Below are 20,620 nucleotides of genomic sequence, written 5' to 3'. Positions count from 1 at the left end.
TTGAAGGTGTTGCTAATGAGATGCTGAACTCTAAACATGAGGTTGAACATGAGCTGAAGATTCAAAACAATGAAGAAATTAAAATAGAGGTTGATGATATGTTGCAAATTTACATAGGAGTAGATTTTTAATGGTAGTGTGTGTGTTTGAATATGAAAGCAATTCTACAATTTAGTTAGTAGTACTACTAGTAATATTTTATCATATTTTGCAATACCCCTCTATTTTTACAATCTACGTGCTATGGTCATTTGTAATATTACGAGAAATTATTTGGATTTGTTGTATTTCATACCCTTCTTATGTTCTTAGCATCAAGATAATTTACAAGAAACTACAATATTTTTTGTGAACTTACGTAAGTACATTCATCTTCAATTTGCATGTACATGACATGCCTATATTAAGCTAATTACTAGTGTGTGTCTGGCCAAAATTCATTTACTGATAGTATTAAATAGTATTAAGCTAATGTATGTGACATATTTGTAAGGTAGATTAGACTATTAAATAAAATAGTTTTGAAATTTTAAAAACATTACAATTTCATAAAAATGCATTACTACAGTATTTATACAGCTCAAATATTACAAAAACAAATACTATTAATTTTGTAAGCATGAAATAATTTCCTTAACTAATTTTCTATCACAATTTAGTTTGGTTGGCAAAATGTCTAATCCTCACATCTTTTTTTCATGAGGAATTTTGTAATTATTTGATCCCCGAACTTTCATTATTTCCATCATACATAATTGAAATGTGAGAAATATTTTGTTTGACTCCACACTAGAGAAAGCACCATAAGAACTTTGCACAACTTGAACAAGTTCGTCAACTGTCTTTGTCACATTCTTTTGTTGCAATGCTTGAATGATTGCAATAAATCCTAAATCTAAAATATTTAAATTAGGAGAATTAGATGGTTGACATATCAAACAAATGTCAAATCCACCTACAAAAGCCGCAGCTGGACATTCTTCATCGTTTATAGAAACATGATACAGTGCATTATCATGTTGTATGTAAATTGTTTCTGATGCATGTTCTCGTGGTCAATTTTCTTTTATGGTTGTAAAACTTTGTTTATTAAAAACATTTGACTAACTTCTTTAGTGATAGAAGTAATCAATTTTGTTTCAAGTGTCTATGGTGGTTTATTAACACTTGATCTTTTTGCAGGTACTTTATCAACTAGAGGAAATACTCCAATTTTTCCCGACCATGTTTCATTACCTTCATTATCAAATCTAGGTCTTGCCACCGCAACTAAAAGTATAACTTTCAAAATGAAATTGTTGTTCTTGCATAAACGGTATAGTTCATCCTCATGTGCAAGTAGGTAGCATTTCCTTTTTTATGTCATATAGAATAATTTTTCATCCATATGCACAATATTGTACATTGACTTAAATTTTGGATCATATGGAAATGCTACTTTATTCGAGCATGGACAAGCAAAATCTAAGTCGAGTTTTCATATTATCTTCTGTCATATGGGATTTTAGTACATTTGAATGTCAAAGCAAAATACCCTCTTCCAAATACTCTCTAATTTTTCTCGGATTAGTCACTAAGGTAAATGCTAGAGATCTGAGAGTGCTACGTTTAAGTATCACTAGATCGTGCATTTTCTCAATATCTATTTCAACTCTCTTATGACCATAACTTTTTGTTTACTAATGAGAATCATCCCCGCTTTCTTTTGCTTGCCTTTAAATTTGATAAATAACATATATTGATATTTGATAGGAAGAAGCCAATCGATTAAAAATTCCTTTATTAATTTTTCCATTCAAACTTGAATTTTTCAATGCCTAGAAAATATCGTCTTGTTGACTATTATTTAAAGAACAACGTTTCTTCTTAAATATTTGCACCTCATCATTTCTTATTTCATGAAATAATAAAAACACAAATGATTTTATCATCCTTAAGAGCACTAAAATAATAATACTTATTTTTTTACAATAGTATACATCTAATAATGGAAAAGCATTAAGAAAATGAAATCATAAAAGCATAAAAAAAAATAACAACTCAATTCGCTACAATAGAATTCTCATACAAACACCAAAAAAATTAATAAATATTAGTAGGTACTCCTCTTTTGTTTCTTTAGTGAAACACATTACATCATGCTCAACACGGTATTGATACATTGTGAAAAAATAAACTATTGACACATCATGCATTAAAGTACAAGCATGGTAAAGCATTAACATATTACAACACAATACAATACTTGCATGCAATTGGAATGGAAAAGAATGACACATCATTATCAAAAAGAAATGACACGTTATAAAAGCAAAGCACAAAACCCAAAAGTCACAGAACTTACCCTAGTTTATGAATTTGTGTTCTTTCTAATTCTCAAATCTCAACCTAATTATAATCTCTCCATCTCTCTAAAAATGCCTAAGTGTCAGCTGTCAATTCAACAAGAAAATTAGAAAAGCATAAGTGCCTACTGTAATTGTGGAACAATCAATGAATAAAAAAGCATAAGAGATTAAGAGTGCGTCTAAATCAGAGTAGGTGTAGGTGCCAACTGCCAACCCAAATTATTTACTTTGTTTACTAAGTAGTCATATATATATTGAGATTGTGTTGTTTATCTTTCTGCACAATCTTCTATTTTTCTGTCAACAGATGTCATAACATCTGTCTTGAGATTGTGTTGGTGCTAGGACATCAGTCTTGACATCTTTATTACAGTGCCAGAATTTTAATTGGCATCCGAGCAGACACCCTGTTCTATTTATTGGGTGAGCTTCAGAGAGAATATATTTTCTAGTACTATGGATAAAAAAAGGAGGATATAACAACATACCACCTCTGTTGGATGGCTCATATTATGACATCTGGAAGGTTAGAATGGTGGCATTTTTGAAATATATGGATACTAAAGCTTGTGAGGCTATTTTGAAAGGATGGGAGCATCCTGATGTGAAGGACAAAGATGAGAATGTGTCCTTGAAGCCAGAAGAAGATTGGGATGATGTGGATGAGAAATATGTTGTTGGAAACTCCAAGGCTTTGAATGCTTTATTCAATGGAGTAGACGAGAATGTTTTTAGGCTAATTAATACATGTATTGTAGCCAAGGATGCTTGGGAAATTCTCAAGACAACTCATGAAGGTACCTCTAAAGTAAATATTTTAAGACTTCAACTTTTCACTATTAAATTTGAGAACTTGAAGATAAATGATGATGAGACAATTCAGAAATATCAGATGAAGACTCTTGAAATTGCTAGTGCATCAAGTGCCTTGTAAGAAAAGATGTCAAAAGCAAAGCTTGTTAGAAAGGCTCTTAGGTCCTTACCTAGGAAATTTTACATGAAGGTATCAACTATTGAAGAAGCTCATAACATTAACAACATGAGGGTATATGAACTTATTGGGTCACTTTAGACCTTTGAATTGGCTATTAATGATAAGGTTGATAAAAAGAACAAAAGCATAACTTTTGTATCCAATGTTGAAGATGAAAAGGGTCAAGTTGATATGGATACGAATGAAGGATTGTCCAAAACCATTGTGTTACTTGGAAAGTGATTTAATAGTATTCATAAAAGAATGGACAGAAGAGGAAGACCAAATGTCAGAAACATCTCATATGACATCAAGAATGATGAGGACTTTCAGAAAAATACCAGGTCTGAGGACAAGTCCAGTCAAGGCACAGGCATCCAATGCTACGGGTGTGAAGGCTTCAGCATATTAAACCAAAATGTCCCACTTTTCTCAAGAAGCAAAAAAGGGATTTACTATTTCTTGGTCTGATGATGAATCAAAAGATGAGGTTGATAATGAGAGCGTCAAGCTTGTAATGGCTCTTTCTGGGAGATGTGTAACACCCCATTTAAATATTTGGCTCTTTTAATTTACTTGAATCATATCTTGAGTGATTGAGTGAATATTATTAGTAATAATATTATTATTACTATTATTATTATTATTTCTTGATGATTATTAATACTATTTTTATTATTAATATTATTATTAATATTGGGATAATATTATTATTAGCGTTAAAATAAAATAAATAGTAGGAATAATATGGAGGGTGTTATGGTAAGAGTGCATGGGCCATTTGAGGGTATAATTGAAATAATGGTATTGGGGGTTTGGGTTATAGTGGGAAAACAAGGAATTGGGATCATTCCATCGATCGTAAAATTTGGAGAAACAGAGAAAGAATGAGAAAGAGCAGGGAGGCTAGGTCAAGAAGGTTTTCACCATTGTTAGAGACTAGCTTTTCAGAATCGAGGTAAGGCGGGTGAACGGGTTCTTTAATTGGTGATCTTAACATGATAAGGTAGTGAAGGTTCCCTTCTTCCCTCTTAGGTTTTTATGAACGTATGCCTTATTTTGATTTGCGTATGAATTCATGTGTATGTGTGATTGTTGAATTGTATTGGTACAATTGATACTTGTGATGTGATGATTGTGGCATTATGAATTGTGGTGATAGTTCTTGATGATGAAAACAAATTAGAGGTTTTGGGTTACAATTGGGGTTTGGGATTTTTGGGTTTTGAATCCATAGGTAATAAGGAATTTTGTTAAGATAATGTAATTGACAAATATAATTTAGTTATGGGTTAAAATGCTTAAAATCGCAGAAATCCAATGATAAAAGTGGGTCTTTGGTTAAGGGAATCGCACAGGTCTTCTTCAGGATCGCAAGAGTCACCACCGACTTTTATTTTATCCAATTATGAAAGGCAAAAAGAACAGGAAAGACCTTTGAAAGATTTTGAGTCCGGGGGATAGGTTATACAAAGGGAAGGTGTAAGCACCCTTTGTATCCATGGTTATCCATTGGCTCTTAATTTCTTAGCTCACTTTTTGTTTAAATTGTTTGAAAGGAAGTGTAGTGTGTGTGTAGAAAAGATTTTAAAAAAGAACTTTAACTTTGTAATGATCTTCGTACGGATGTATACAAAGTGTAGTCTTTAAAATCATTTTGAAAAGGAGGTGTATGAAGTAATTTGAATGTTTTGAGCAAGCACTTAGGAGTTACCTACCCTAAGTTTGTAAGGTCGTTCTTGTTCTTCAAGTCTTTGAGGCAAAGAGACTATCCATACCATTAGTTAGTGGGAAGTCCTTTCATTGGATGTGTTCGGGACATCGAGGGTCGTCGTATAGTCATAGGGGCTATCCATACCATAGAGAGGGTAGGAATTCTTATGAATTGATGAGAATAATCATAAAGGCAACCAGTAAGGATACCTTAGCATTCAGATGGACTATCATCATTTATCGAGGCAACATCGAGGGACGATATCATTTATCGTAGGCGACATCGAAGGGACTATGATCTTTATTTCGAAGGGATTATGGTAATTTGAATCGAAGGCAACAGGTGCTAAGGTATCCTCACATTCGAGGGACTTGACTATTTAATCGAAAGGTAGCAGAAGAAAGGGTTACCCTAAAGGTGGGTGTGTGCAGTAATCACGTGTGTTATGTTCAGATAAATTAATCTTTGATTATTTGTTATCTACGATTGATTTTAAATCTTGCCATACAATCCTAAGCATACATCTAAATAGTTATATCAGCAGTTTATAGTGTGCGGAAAGTAAATGCAGGAAAATAAATCTACGCTATTACATGACTTCGGGATTAGGGGGTACATAACCAAAACGGGGAATGCGGAAATTAAAGTGCGAAATAAATCCTAATTACTATTACATCAAAAACCCTTTGCGACCTATACATAATTTCTAGAATTTAAATAAATAAAATAACAAAATTAAATAAACAATCATGCGACATTCATAGAGTATGAGAAGAGAATCGCGAGAATTTAGAAAAATCGAGTTTTAAAAAGATTAAATGAAACCTAAATTAACTTAATTGGTAAACTAATTCCTAAATTAACCTAATTATATATTAAATACCTAATTAATTAGTTACCATGATTATGTAAATAAATTATTTATTTATTTTAGTTAAAAAACCCTAATAACTAAATTAATTAAATCCTTCTCCTAATTACTAGGTTAAAAAACTAAATTGGTCCAAAACTAAATTAATAAAATTAATCCTAAAAAGTAAAATTAAATCAAATTAAACCTAATCCTAATTATTAAAAATCTTGATTATGTAAAATCCTAATTACCCTAAGAACTAATACTAAATTCTAACTATTAAAATTAAACCTAAATTAATTACCTAAATTAATTAATTAAATTTATTAAATTTATTTATAATTAAATTACTAATTCTAATTTTTCAAGTGATTAAACTAATTAACCTAAGTTGATTACCTAAATGTAAGATTATCTAAACTAATTAATATATTAATTATTGATTAAGAGAGAAATTGAAAGAAGAAAAAAAAAAGTTAAACAAATGAAAACCAAGGAAAATCAGAAGAAGAAAAAAAACCGGTCTTAGTCAGGTTTGAACCAAGGACCTGGAGGTTGCAATAGATACGTTTTCCATCTGGGGTGTGAACGCAAGCTGTTATTGGAATGGGCAACCAACAATAAATGGGTAAACGTCAATTCTTTGGTCAACTTTAGCGCAACAACAGTGGGCCCCCTTTTTCTTTGAACGCGCCAATCGTAAGCAGGGAGGGGATTATGATTTTTTGACCAACCAATGGGGCAAGGACGCGCGCAGAGAGAGAAGATCCAGGTTGACCGGTGAATGGAACGGCGCCACGCGTGTGGCTACTGTTCTCCTTCTTCGTTGACACTGAGCCTGATGATTTAGCTACGATTTTCACGTGATTTTTCTACGCTTTCTGCAACAACATTTGGTAGCTAATCCTGCACTAATCAAACATTCAAGATAACGATTTAAAAAAACAATCTAACGGCCCAGATCACCTAATTTGGCCATGGCGAGTTCGATGGTGACATTAGTTTGGCCTGCAAACGCGCGTAAGTATGAAAACAAAAGCAAAGCTTTCGTGAGCCCTAGCCATGGTGGTTCGAGTTCCACACGTAAAAACTCTACTCCAATGATCCAGACCTTCTTAAAATAATGTCAGGAACTCAAAGAAACAGTTAAATTAAATCAACACATAATAATTAGCGGGAATCAAAAATTAGATGTGGAAGAACATGAAGATCGTGATGGGATCATTCTGGGTGTTTCAGCGATGGATAATGATCCATTCTTACCCTAATGTACCTTAGGAACAAGAATAGATGGTTGAAATGGCTTTAGACTTATTGAAATTTGTGCTGCGAAATTGCCATAAACTTTGAAATTTCTGAAGGCTTCCTTAGGGTTCTTTGAGGCAAGCTTCACGTCTCCTTTTCCTCTGATAAGCTTGTGCATATATAAAGGAAGGATTAGGGAAACAAATATGAGCCAAATCCAAGTGATTGGAATAAGTGAGATTAAATTTTTTTTCAATAATGTAAATCTTGCTATTTTTGGACCTAATCTTGCTCAATCAAGCCTCCATGAATTTCCAATGATTTATCATGATTTGGAGACTCAATATTTGATACAAAAATAACCTCATCCACCCCTTTAATATTTCCCATTATTTTGTTAGATTTAATTGAATTTTAATGAATAAAATCCAATATAAACGAAATTAAAATAATTAAAAAAAGGAATGGAAACATGGGCCTTGTGCAATCTTATGATCACGTTCAAAGTCCAAAACATAGGCTCATAAGTAAAAAAATGCAAATTTATTCACATTGTCTTTCATGCATCTCTTGAAAATTGACCAAGTTCACCAATGCATAACTTCTTCAATTTTTATGGTATGGAAGCGTTCTACGACTTTTTGGAAAGCCCAAGATGTACTCTACAAGCTACTTTGAAACCTTTTTTGCATTTGGAGATTTTATCTTGATGATATGGGTCTTGACAAAAAACAGCTTTTTGTGAACTTCTAGAAGGACCTGTAATGTTTTGGCCCATATCTCTTAAATGGTGCATTTCTTGGTCTTGGACCCAGCATCAAAGTTGTAGAGGATGAAATTTCCTTGGGGATAGGCTTTGGTTGGGGAATTTCTGATGAACCATGTGAGAGTTATGCTCAATCAAAGTTCAATTGACTTTTTTCTACAAAACCCTAATTTAGAAACTTTGACTTTTGATGATTTTGGAGCTTTCCTTGATGAATCATGATCAACCCTTAATCAAATGATGAATGTAAATTCAAAATGCTGATGTTGACCAAAAATCAGGAGTTTTGACTGTGATTTGACCATATGTGACTTTTAGGTCAAACTAGTCGACTGTTGACCATTTGAGCTTTTGACTGGGCAATCTTGTGATTCAAGGATTGAAAATTATTGTGAGGATCCTTTGATACATGTGAGGTGTTATGAAGTACACTTGAGGTTTCAGATCCTGATTTTACCTTGAGAAGGGCAAAACCCTAGTTGGAGGCTTGTTGCTTAGGAGACAGGTAAGTGTGCCCAATTCTTACATAGTCTTGAGCATTTGAAGGTCATGTGAGTCAAAATATGATGGACAAATTTTGCGGTATGAAATTTCCGCTTAGTGCGGTAGGGCGCGCTTGGTGAATGGGCTTAGCGCAGGTTGGACCGGCTTATCGCGGAAGCTAATGCCATACGAGTCCAGGAGCATGTTGGGTGTAACGCTAGATATTTAATTAATTATTTAATTAAATATTTTCAAAGTGTTTTCGAATTAATTGTGAAATGTTATGGATTGTTGTGATATGTTTCAATGTTGTTAATATTAGTCGAGTAATTGGTTGATTAATAGTAGTAATAATATTAGAATAATTATTAGATTCATTATGTGGACTTATTTTATGGTTGTATGTAGTAAGAGTGGGGTGTTGCACCCCAAAATTTGCCCTTTTCTCTATGTCATAAGTTATAAGAGACATTTAATTCATCGTTCGAAAATCAAGGCAAAAATAATAAAGAGTTCCTTTGTTTCAAGAAAGTTCGGTGCGAAAGTTCGTTTCTACGGCGCAAATTCGAAATTCATAACCCTTGTATGGAAGGTCGTATGGGCTTGATTTACACACTACCAAAACCGTTTCAGCATTCTCTACATTTTTCATGTTCTGGCCAAGAGCTGGTTATGTGGGGAAGGTCTTCGAATTCACAACTTTTTGTTTACTTATGAGAAGCATCCCCAATTTCTTTTTCTTGCCTCCAAATTTGGTAAATAACATCTATTGACACTTGATAGGAAGAAGCCACTTGATTAAAAATTCCTTTATTAATATTTCCATTCAAGCTTAGTTTTTCAACGCCTGAAAAATATTATCTTGTTGACTATTATTTAAAGAATAATGTTTGTTCTTAAATATTTGCACCTCATCATTTCCTGTTTCATGAAATATAAAAAACATAAATGATAAAATAGTATGCATCTAATAATAGAAAAGCGTTAAGAAAACAAAATCTTAAAAGCATAAAAAAATAATAACTCAATTCGCTACAGTACAATTCTCATACTAACACCAAAAAACATTAAGAAATATTAGTCGGTACTCCTCTTTTGTTTCTTTACTGACACACATTACATCATGCTGAACACAATATTGATACATTGAGAAAAAAAGGTATTAATACATCATGAATTAAAGTATAAGCATGGTAAAACATTAACATATTACTATCCGTTAGCACGATACAGTACTTGCATGCAATTAGAATGGAAAAGAATGACACATCATTATAAAAAAGAAATGACACATTATAAAAGCAAAGAACAAAACCCAAAAGTCACAGAATGTTACCATAGTTTATGAATTTGTGTTCTTTCTAATTCTCAAATCTCAATCTAATTATAATCTCTCCATCTCTCTCAAAAAGCCTAAGCGTCGACTGTCAATTCAACAAGAAAATTGAAAAAGCATAAGTGCCTACCGTAAATGCAAAACACACACACACACACACACACACACACACACACACACACACACACACACACACACACACATATATATATATATATATATATATATATATATATATATATATATATATATATATATATATCAGTGTGTGTGTGTGTGTGTGTATTCGTTATTGTTCTAATGGAGAAGAGCAAGACAAGATTTGGCTTGTTTACTAAAAACAATTGGATAAATTTTTTGGTTTTTGCCGTAAGTTATTTGGTACAAGTAGTAGAATGAATCATTTAGCAAATGAAGGTTTTAATGATTGGAAACGTATTTATGAAAGGCTTAAAGAACATGAATCAAGCGGTGCACACATGTCTTTCATGAGTAAATGGGTTGACTAACCAATTAGATTTAAGAAAAATATAACAATTGATAAACATCTTCAATAGCTCATAAGAAATAAGTAAAAGGCATTGGAAGGATGTCTTACTTAGGATAGTTTATGTTACTAGATATCTAGATGAGCAAAATTTATCATTTAGTGAAAAAAATGAGAGGATTAATGTGGAAAACAATGAAAACTTTCTTTCTCTTGTTGAAATGATTGTTGAATGGGATCCCGTCATGCAAAAACATTTTGAACGTATTAAGAATAATGAAATTCATTGTCATTATCTTAGTCATAAGATTCAAAATGAATTGATTAGCATGTTAAGTAATGAAGTCAAAAGTGAAATAGTAAAAAAAATCAAAGAAGCAAAATATTTTTTTTGCGATTCTTGATTGTACTTCTGATGTAAGTCATCAAGAACAAATTACTCTCATTATACGTTGTGTGGGTGTTTCTACAAGTCCAATAAAAATTGAAGAGTTTTTGTAGAATTTTTGAAAGTCTGACACAACAGGTCAAGGATTGTTTGAGGAATTACAAAATGTATTAGAAATACTTGGTCTATATATTAATAATGTGAGTGGACAGGGATATGATAATGGATCAAACATGAAAGGTAAGCATCAAGGTTGTTAGTTCCATAGTTTAATGATTGGCTAAATTTTGGTAAAACATGGTTCTGAACTGATGTTGTTCAAGATGTCACAACATCATGGTTGATGTCATCACAGTTCTGATGTCATGTGTTTTTGTCCAGATGTCAAGCTAGATGTCTTGACATCTTGACATGGTATACAATAGGCGTTGTTGTGTGATTTTATTCCTTGAAGATTTGATTGAAAAATATGAGGATCTGGAAGATTCTAGTCCTTATTCATGCGTAGGAAATCAAGGAGATTTTAGAAACAAATGCATATTTGATTAGTTTCATAAAAGAGATCTTTGAGAATTTTTAGGAAACAATATAAAATTTATTTCTATTTTTGTGGAAGATCTTGCAACTGTTCGACAACTGGAAGATTTGTTTTTCTTTTCAAGAGTTCAAATCCAACACAAGACAATATATATTAGGACTTCTATACCTATAATTTTCACGGATTTTCACGGTACTACTTGTAAGGGAAATACGGGTTTGGGGTTTTGAGAGGAGTTTTAGTTTATCGTTTGTTTGTTCTTTGTATATCACTCATGTATCTTCTGATACATTTAGGTAAGCTATTATTCTCACCCATGAGCTTTTAAGCAAAAGGTTGAGTACTGTTCTTGCTTGAATATTTTAAGCAAAACCAAGTATTGTTCTTAGTTAAAGGGTGTCTTAACTAAGTATTATTTATTGGAAGTGTAAGCTTCTAGGGTTTATTGTCACGGTTTTGTCATGGGTATATCGTTGTGGTGATTGGAAGTAAGAAGGAGTTCTCATATTTATGAGTTCCTAAGTAAAGATTGAACAAGGTAGTGATTAGGAGACAAGTAGTAAACAGGGTTGTTTAGGCTTATAACTAATACTATCGTAGTTAATTTCTTTCCTGGCTTGATAGCTCCCATAGTAGGTGACGTTGCACTAAACCGGGTTAATAATTGATTGTGTTGTTTATCTTTTAGCATAATCTTTTATTTTTTTGTCAGCAGATGTCATAACATCTGTCTTGAGATTATATTGGTCTTAGGACATCAGTCTTAAAATCTTTATTGCAGTGTCAGAATTTCAATTGGCATCAGAGCAGGCATCCTATTCTATTTATTGGATGAGCTCCAAGGAGAATATATTTTCTAGTACTATGGATAAAGAAGGAGGATAAAACAACATACCACCTCTGTTGGATGGCTCAAATTATGAATAGTGGAAGGTTAGAATGGTGTCCTTTTGAAATATATGGCTATTAAAGCTTGGGAGGCTGTTTTGAAAGGATGGGAGCATCCTGTTGTGAGGGACAAATATGAGAATGTGTCCTTGAAGCCAGAAGAAGATTGGGATGATGTGGATGAGAAATATTTTGTTGGAAACTCCAAGGCTTTGAATGCTCTATTCAATGGAGTAGACAAGAATATTTTCAAGCTAATTAATACATGTATTGTAGCCAAGGATTCTTCGAAAATTATCAAGACAACTCATGAAGGTACCTCTAAAGTAAATATTTTAAGACTTAAACTTTTCACTATTAAATTTGAGAACTTGAAGATGAGTGACGATGAGACAATTCCGAAATATTAAATGAAGATTCTTGAAATTGCTAGTGCATCAAGTGCCTTGCGAGAAAAGATTTTAGAAACATAGCTGATAGAAAGATTCTTAGGTCATTACCTAGGCAATTTGACATGAAGGTAACATCATCGAAAAAGCTCATAACATTAACAACACGAGAGTAGATGAACTTATTGGGTCACTTCAAACCTTTGAATTGGATATTAATGATAAGGTTGATAACAGAACAAAAACATAGCTTTTGTATTCAATACTGAAGATGAAAAGGGTCAAGTTAGTCTGGATACTAATGAAGGATTGTCCAAAACCATTGTGTTACTTGGAAAGTAATTTAATAGAATTCATAAAAGAATGGACAGAAGAGGAAGACCAAATGTCAGGAACATCTCATCTGACATCAAAAATGATGAGGACTTTTAGAAAAATACTAGGTATGAGGACAAGTCCAATCAAGACATAGGCATCAAATGTTATGGATGTGAAGGCTTCCGTCATATTAAACCAAAATGTCCTACTTTTCTCAAGAAGCAGAAAAAGGGATTTACTATTTCTTGGTTTGATGATGAATCAGAAGATGATGTTGATAATGAGACTGCCAACTAGAAGCTGCCATGAGCCGCTCATTGTCATGACTTGTGTATCGATGACCACTCTCTGTCTTTGTTGGCCTCGGGAGTTACATGCCCACTAGCTTTAGCTTGCTTCGTCCTTGAACCACATCGTATTGGTTGAGGTCTGCTCTGATACTATTTGTAATTCCCCATACTACTTTCAACATTACCGACTGACCTAACAAACCAACACAAATCTTTTCAGTATGCTTTGTCCTTACTCACACACTTTTCAGGAAACTTTTCAAAAGGCCATCCATCCAAATACTACTCTAAGTCAAGCACGCTTAACTATGGATTTGTTATTTGTTAGGCTACCAAATAGAAGATGCATCTTGTTGGTATATGTAGTACCGATCAATCCTTGTAAGCCTTCCTTCAACCATGCAAATCCATACCTACACAGTCTTAGGATCCCTCTCATTCCAATATGATTTCAGTTTTGCCTAAAAATTGCCAAGACTCACTCGCTGTTATGCCTTGTATATCAGCGACCACTCCCCGCCCTTGTTGGCCTCGGGTGTTATAGGTTTTACATTACTTTATTAATGTAAATAAATTTTATTGACAGAGATTGAACAATGGATCAAGAACTTACACTCATTTAATTGAATAGTTTACACCCGTTGTGGGTCATTAACATATGTTAAGTTGTTATTATGGTTTTATTTCAATTTTTTAATCAACGATCCATGTCTATTTAAATGAAATAAATATTATACAGAAATAGCAGCCAAGAAGCTGCGTTGCTACCTTTTTCTATATGGCAAAATCAATTCTCTTAAAAGTTACATTGATTATTTTAGGAGACATAACATTGCTATGCACTAGCCTTTGCACTCTTTGTAAAAGATCCACTATTTCTGGTGCTACAAAACCAAAAGTGTCAAAACCAAATGGTATGAAAGTATGTCGATTGTCGGAACACGCTTTCTCATGCTTGGCCACTTTACTTGAAGCGATTTTGAGAGTTGCATGTCCCATAGTAATACCTCCAGTCCTTAGTCTCACTAGTAAGGAAACCCTGGTCAATTCTAAACATGCATGTTTTCCTCTTACCCATTTGTACACCAAAATATTTGTTTGTCTAAGTGTCGGTCTCCACTCTTGCAGGTCAGTTAAGAAACTTACAGGTGCCTTTTTTTCATAAATACCCTGACATGTCAAAATATATCAAATAAGACATCCCTAATGGTATTTGAATTCTGGAAACTCCTTATAATTAATGGCGTGTTCCCCAAATGCACGCCTTGTGGTAAACATGACAAATCTCATCAACAGAAAATAAGATAATCATAAATCGGTATTTAAGGATGATACGATACTCCACTAATAACATATGTTTAATTAAACAATCAATAAGAATAACAAAGAGAAAATCTTAAATATATGCTGCTTGCAAACAATTACAGTTTGCCGCGCGTAGCCATGTTAAACATTACTTCTAAAGAAAAAAATTTATAATTTAAACTAATGATGATTACATCTCTTGATTGTTTGGTTGTTTTTATTTTATTGTTGCTACTTAGCTTTTGTAGCACATATATTTTGAGGATGTGTGTTTTTGAGACGATTCTTCTTATCCTATGATGAATATTAATTTTTTTAATCGCTTGCTTTTATGATAAGCACACATTACGCAATTTATTATTAATTATTATTTTGGCTTAAAAAAAGCTAAAAAACTTAAAATTAATTTGTTTAAAATTTAACAAATTATTACACCAAAGTTAAAAGTGGACTAGCTTCTGTAGATATGTGGCTAATTAAAATTATTTAGAAAATAAAATATTTTGAATTATAAAATACTAAAAAAAATTCGTTTTGATTTTTCTTGTATCAAATTATTTAAAAGTTATTTTTCTTTTAAAAAATTCCACAATTATATTTTGTCAAAATTTTCCTAGATAAAAATGTTCTAGAAAATTAATTAATTTTTATTTAAAAAATTCAGTAATCATATAAATTAAAATTGTTAAGTCATTGAAGTTTATTTTTCCGCCAAAATGAAGAATAATTGAGTAATTTTACTAATGATATTTATTTATTAGTTTTAATCATTTTTATTTATTTAAATTTTCCCACGATTTTTTTATTATTGTATTCTATTTTCCATTCACGCTCAAATCACATAGACATGTTAATTTTTTTTAATTCCATGTTTCAAATTTATTTTCGTCAAGAAGAATAAATGTACACCGTAAATGTATTGACTTTTCAAATATTTAAAGTGGCTGTTCATTTAATTCTAAACTCTTTTTTTATGCGATTGTATTTTCAACTTTTATTTATTTAGGGAGTTTAATGTTGTCTACTTTACTCCTTTAACTGGTATTTTTTTTATTAACTAACAATTTTCTTTGAAATGTTAACTTACAATTATTTTTAAATTATTATTATTATTTTTAATGAATAAAATTAAGAGAAAGAGTTAGTGGGAGTAATTTAGTGGAAGGTAATATTGAGATAATAATAACCAGCAACTACGTTAAGAATGAAATAAGAGGATTCATGAAGTAACCGGTCATATTTTTTTGCTTTTTCCAATTCGGAAGATTTGGAAGGGATGAGAGGTGTTCCACTTTAATTATAATTATATTTACATATTTACCCTTATTTATTTATTTAAATATAAATTTAATTTCTTAAAATATTAAAAAAAATTGAACAAATTTTATCTTTTATATTCCTTATATTTTTATATCTTCAACTTATTATCATGCGATTAATTGAAATACACTGTCGGTGTAAAACAACTTTACATCATCATTCAATTAGAATCAATAATTTTGACACATAAGTATAGAATTAAAAATATAAATAAATAAATAAATAAATTATAATTAAATTATTTTAATAACTACTTTTTCCATAATTCTCTCTTCCCATGTGTTAAAATACTTCATTCTAATAAGATGATGGTGTAAAGTTGTTTTAGACTGACAGTGTATTGCAATTAATCTCTATTATCACCATATTCGTTTAAATTATTTTATTTTACTTTTTATATTTTAAAATTAATTTTAAATTATCATAATATTTTTGTTTCTAATAATTTTTTTTATAGATTTTATTCTATTCGATAATATTTTTAATACTATAAATTATAATCGTTATGTTTTTTTATAAAACCTTTCATGATGTTCTTTGATTGAACACTTATATTTCCTAATTTTATAATTTTATTGTTCATTATTAATTATTAATTACACTACTTTTTGTAGGTCTCGCGACTCTAATATAGATGTTTCCTTTATATACACAATATAATAGAAATAGTTGTTTTGAGCAGGGCTGTCTTTGAGGGCGTGCAAGACGGGCTACCGTACGGGGCCTCAAAATTTTCTCATTTAAATCATGGTTAGATAGGGCCTCATAAAATATTAATTATTGTTAAACCTTTGAAAAATAGGGCCTCTATTTATTATTTTATGGTTAAACCTTGACTAACCTACACAGGGTCTCCAAAAAGTTAAGACGTCCCTGGTTTTGAGGTGGAGGTTTTGAAAATACATTTTAAGTAAAAATGTTGTACAAGAGATTAGGTTATGAATGAGGGTGCTATACAAATATCATACAATGTATTTTATATCTTTTATGATTTGTTCAAGAATTTGAGTTGTAGGATACAAATTAATTTCATTTCTTAAAAGTATATAAGTTATCAATACAAATTTCATCATTTATTTTAACTTTACATTTTTACCTCTCTAAATTATTTAATAATTTTATCTAACTTTTGTTATAAGTAGTTAAATAGTACTACAAAATATTAAAATAACTCATTTATATTTTAAATATAAATATAGTTAAAATTATCTTTTAAAACTAAAACAATTATTAATAATAATTCAATAAAATATATTCCGTGCATCACACGGATAAATGTATTGTATAGAATATAGTAAAATTAAGTATTATCAATATTAAAAGAATTATTTTAAAAAACTTAAGACTAACACAATATATTATTTAACATAATAATAAGTTAAAATATTATAATAACTTAATTAGTTTATTCAATATTAAAATCAACAAGATTTATTTATTCAAATATGTAATTATATATTAATTTTTATTTTAATTCTTCTTAATTATTACTTAAAACTTCAACTTTATTCTTATTCTTTTCTTTTAGTCATTAAAAAATTTAATTTATATTGAAATTGATAGTTGTATTATATAGATTATTTGAGATCAATTTTTTTATATTAAAAATATAAGGATTAAAATTAAATAATTTATATATTACAATGATACATTCTAATAGAAATCAATTTCGTAAAGAACTAAAACAAAAGAATAAATTTAAAGATAAAAGAAAAATGTACTTATGAGGAACAAAATAAGTTAGTTTATTTTAATTTTACTCGCATATCCTATAACTTATAAAATTCATAGCAATGCCAATGCCAATGAGCCTCTTTGAGTGAAAACGAAAAATAAAATCTCAATTGGTTGGAAAAATTTAAAAATATCTCGATTGTGATATTTGAATAAATATGGAAGGTAATCTGATTATTTGACATGGTCGATTGACTGAATCAAACATGATATGTTAATTAAATATCGGTAAGCAATATTGACCATGCGAGATAGATTTAATCTATATGAAAGATGTAAAAGGTAAATGTTGATTGGATATTGTATTTATTTTAGACCGATTCACTGGATTTGTTAGAATAAAATTCTTTTAGGAAATAATTGGATGGTTTCTCATATAATCCACAGATTTGTAGAGATTGCCTTTTCATTTTCATTCTCTATCATGTATCATGCAGGTGAATTTTATTCTAATATATGAAAATAAAATATTAATAATTTATTTTTTTTATTTTTCTTACAAAATAAAATTTTTCCATAATATAAAAAATAAAATAAGAGAAAATAATATAACAACACATCGGTCGATTATGTTATCAAAAATATCAATTATTATGTGACAATATAAGTATCTAGTTAAAGATACTTATTTTAAAAAAATAAAAAAATAAAATCTCATTATTTAATAGTTTTATTTTAAGATATTTTCCAAAAAAATTTAAATACAATTTCGATTATCATATCTTTTATAAATAATTATTTAAATACATTGACCACTAAAACAAGAACAAAAATTAAAAATTTAGTTAAAATTATATAAAAAAATGAAGAAAAAAAAATACCACAAATAGATAATTTTATAATAGAAAACTAATTTCAATAACAAATAATAATAAAAAAACTGAAACTTTAAGAGAGTAATTGATATGCACTCCGATTATAAAGATAAGTTTTTTATATAATTAAAAAATATATTTAAATTGAGATAAGTTTATAGTAAAAGATTAATTTCATAAACAAATAACACTAAAAGAACTAAAACTTTAAAAGAATAATTGTTACTATCATTTTAAAAAATGATTTATTTAAATAATAAAAAATATTAATTATTAAAGTTAAATAATTTTATAATTTAATGATTATTATTGATTCTAGATTAAGAACACTATCAAGTCATATTATAACCGGTTTAATTAATAGTGCTAATAGGTTTAGAGGTTCATAATTATTATTTTAAAAATAATTAAATTAAAAGTTAAATATTTATAAAAATATAAATATTATAATTAATTGAAAGTATAAACTAAAATATCAGTTTAACGGATTAGATCCTTAGCCTTAATTTTAAAATGACTAAAAACGAGTAGATAAAATATTCGTTTATGAATGTTTAATTTATCTTATATAAAAATTATGCTTAGGAAATTTTTTATTTATTAAAAAAAATTCTTTTTCTTTATCCTTTCTTCTATTTGATTTTTTCCCTTTTCTTGTACATCTATAAAAAAAAAATGAAATTTTCCTTATGAAAAAAAATATTATTCTTTATTCTAAATATTTAATACGGGGTTGGTATTTTACGAATAAATAAGCAATTGTTTATTTACCATCTATGAAAAACTTCAAAAAAACTAAAAACAAAAATAATATTAATTATAATAATAAAATATATAAAAAATCAAAACGGTATTATTTCCGATTATGTTTCCTTTTCAGCTTTAAAAAAAGCCATTCTTTTTTCTCAAATTCACACTGTCAAATTTGTTTCCGATTTTCTTTTTTTTTTTCCAAAAGGATTTTTTTTCTTTTTACAAATTTTCAAAATGAAATAAAAAGGAAAAAGAAAAAAAAGGGAAAAAATAAAAAAAATCCTTAAATTAAATATTTTAGATTCTTCACGCGTAATCCCAGATTCATTCACCCAAAAGAATCCCTTTTTTCCAAAGATAGAAAATTTTGATTGAACTGCTCACGATAACTAATCATGCTCCCGCACACACCGAATCACAGCCAACAAAAACACAATCTTAAAAATCACCTAATATATATAAAAATAAAAATAAAAATAACACAATCAGGGCGCCTGAATGTCACGCGCTGCGATATGGAACAGACATCAGGATTACGAACCACGGTTGTTGTCAGAGTGGGCTCCACACATCCCTCAATTTTTCCGATACTATATATTTGACAAATCACTCGAAATCAAGTGTTGGAATATCTAGAGAGAGAAACATCTATATATAGAGAGAGAAACTGCATGCCATTGTGATCGTAGAAAGAAAAATTGATTTTTTCGGATTGGGTTTTGGGCTTTAATCAAAAGGGTCAATTTTTTTCTTCTTATATAAAACCCATTATTGTTAGAAAAAATCGGAAAAACAATTATTCAAGAATTTGAAAGTTGAAAAAAAGTTGAAAGAATTTGACTTCTTGATTACAACCTTGAGTCTTTGTAAGTCAGCTATGTTGTTACTATTTTATCCAAACATAAACATCATTGTTTTTCTCGAATAAACAACAATTTTGGTTTCTTTATTAACAATTTTTGTGTCTCTTTCTCTTCTACAGATCCCAGAGAGACAGTGTTACTGTGTTTGGAGAAGGATCTGAACACTATTTTTTTTTATTACAATTCCAACATTCTTGCAGTCTCCAAGTAAATAGGTATTTTTTTTTTTTCATCGTACCTATGTTGTTTTTGAGTTACCGTGTGATCAAAGTTGTTCTTTTTCTTTGTCTACGTTCATTTTGTTTTCTAAGGGTAAACTAAGGTTAAACTAAGGGTAAAAGGGTGATGTAATTGTTTTGATTTGTGCAATGTATTTGAAAGAATCCAAATTTTCTATGATGTTGTGTGTTATCATCTGATTTCTGAGGCAGTGGATTTTGTAGGGACCCTTTTTGTGTTTTCTTTGAATATTTTTCAGTGCCGACAAATTGTTGATAAATATAGCAAAAAATAAATTTGGATGATACTTCTATTTTCTTAATATTTGTCACTATTGAATGAGAGAAACATGACAGAAAAGGGTTTTCTTGTCATGTTCCTATCCTTACATTTGCAACTGAAAAAAAAAAAACATCAACTTTCTAGAAAAACCATGCATGTAACGTTGACAAGGCAAAAACTTTGTGGTTTTTGTAAGATGTTATATTATTTTATTATAATTTATAATATATAATGTTTTTTTAAGACTTTTTGAGTATTTTACTCAATATATTGTAAGAGGTCAAACCATGAGTAGAAGAATCCAAAAATAAAA

Source organism: Vicia villosa, linkage group LG2, assembly GCF_029867415.1.
Source record: "Vicia villosa cultivar HV-30 ecotype Madison, WI linkage group LG2, Vvil1.0, whole genome shotgun sequence".
Lineage (NCBI taxonomy): Eukaryota > Viridiplantae > Streptophyta > Magnoliopsida > Fabales > Fabaceae > Vicia > Vicia villosa.
Note: the sequence above shows the minus strand (reverse complement) of the source record.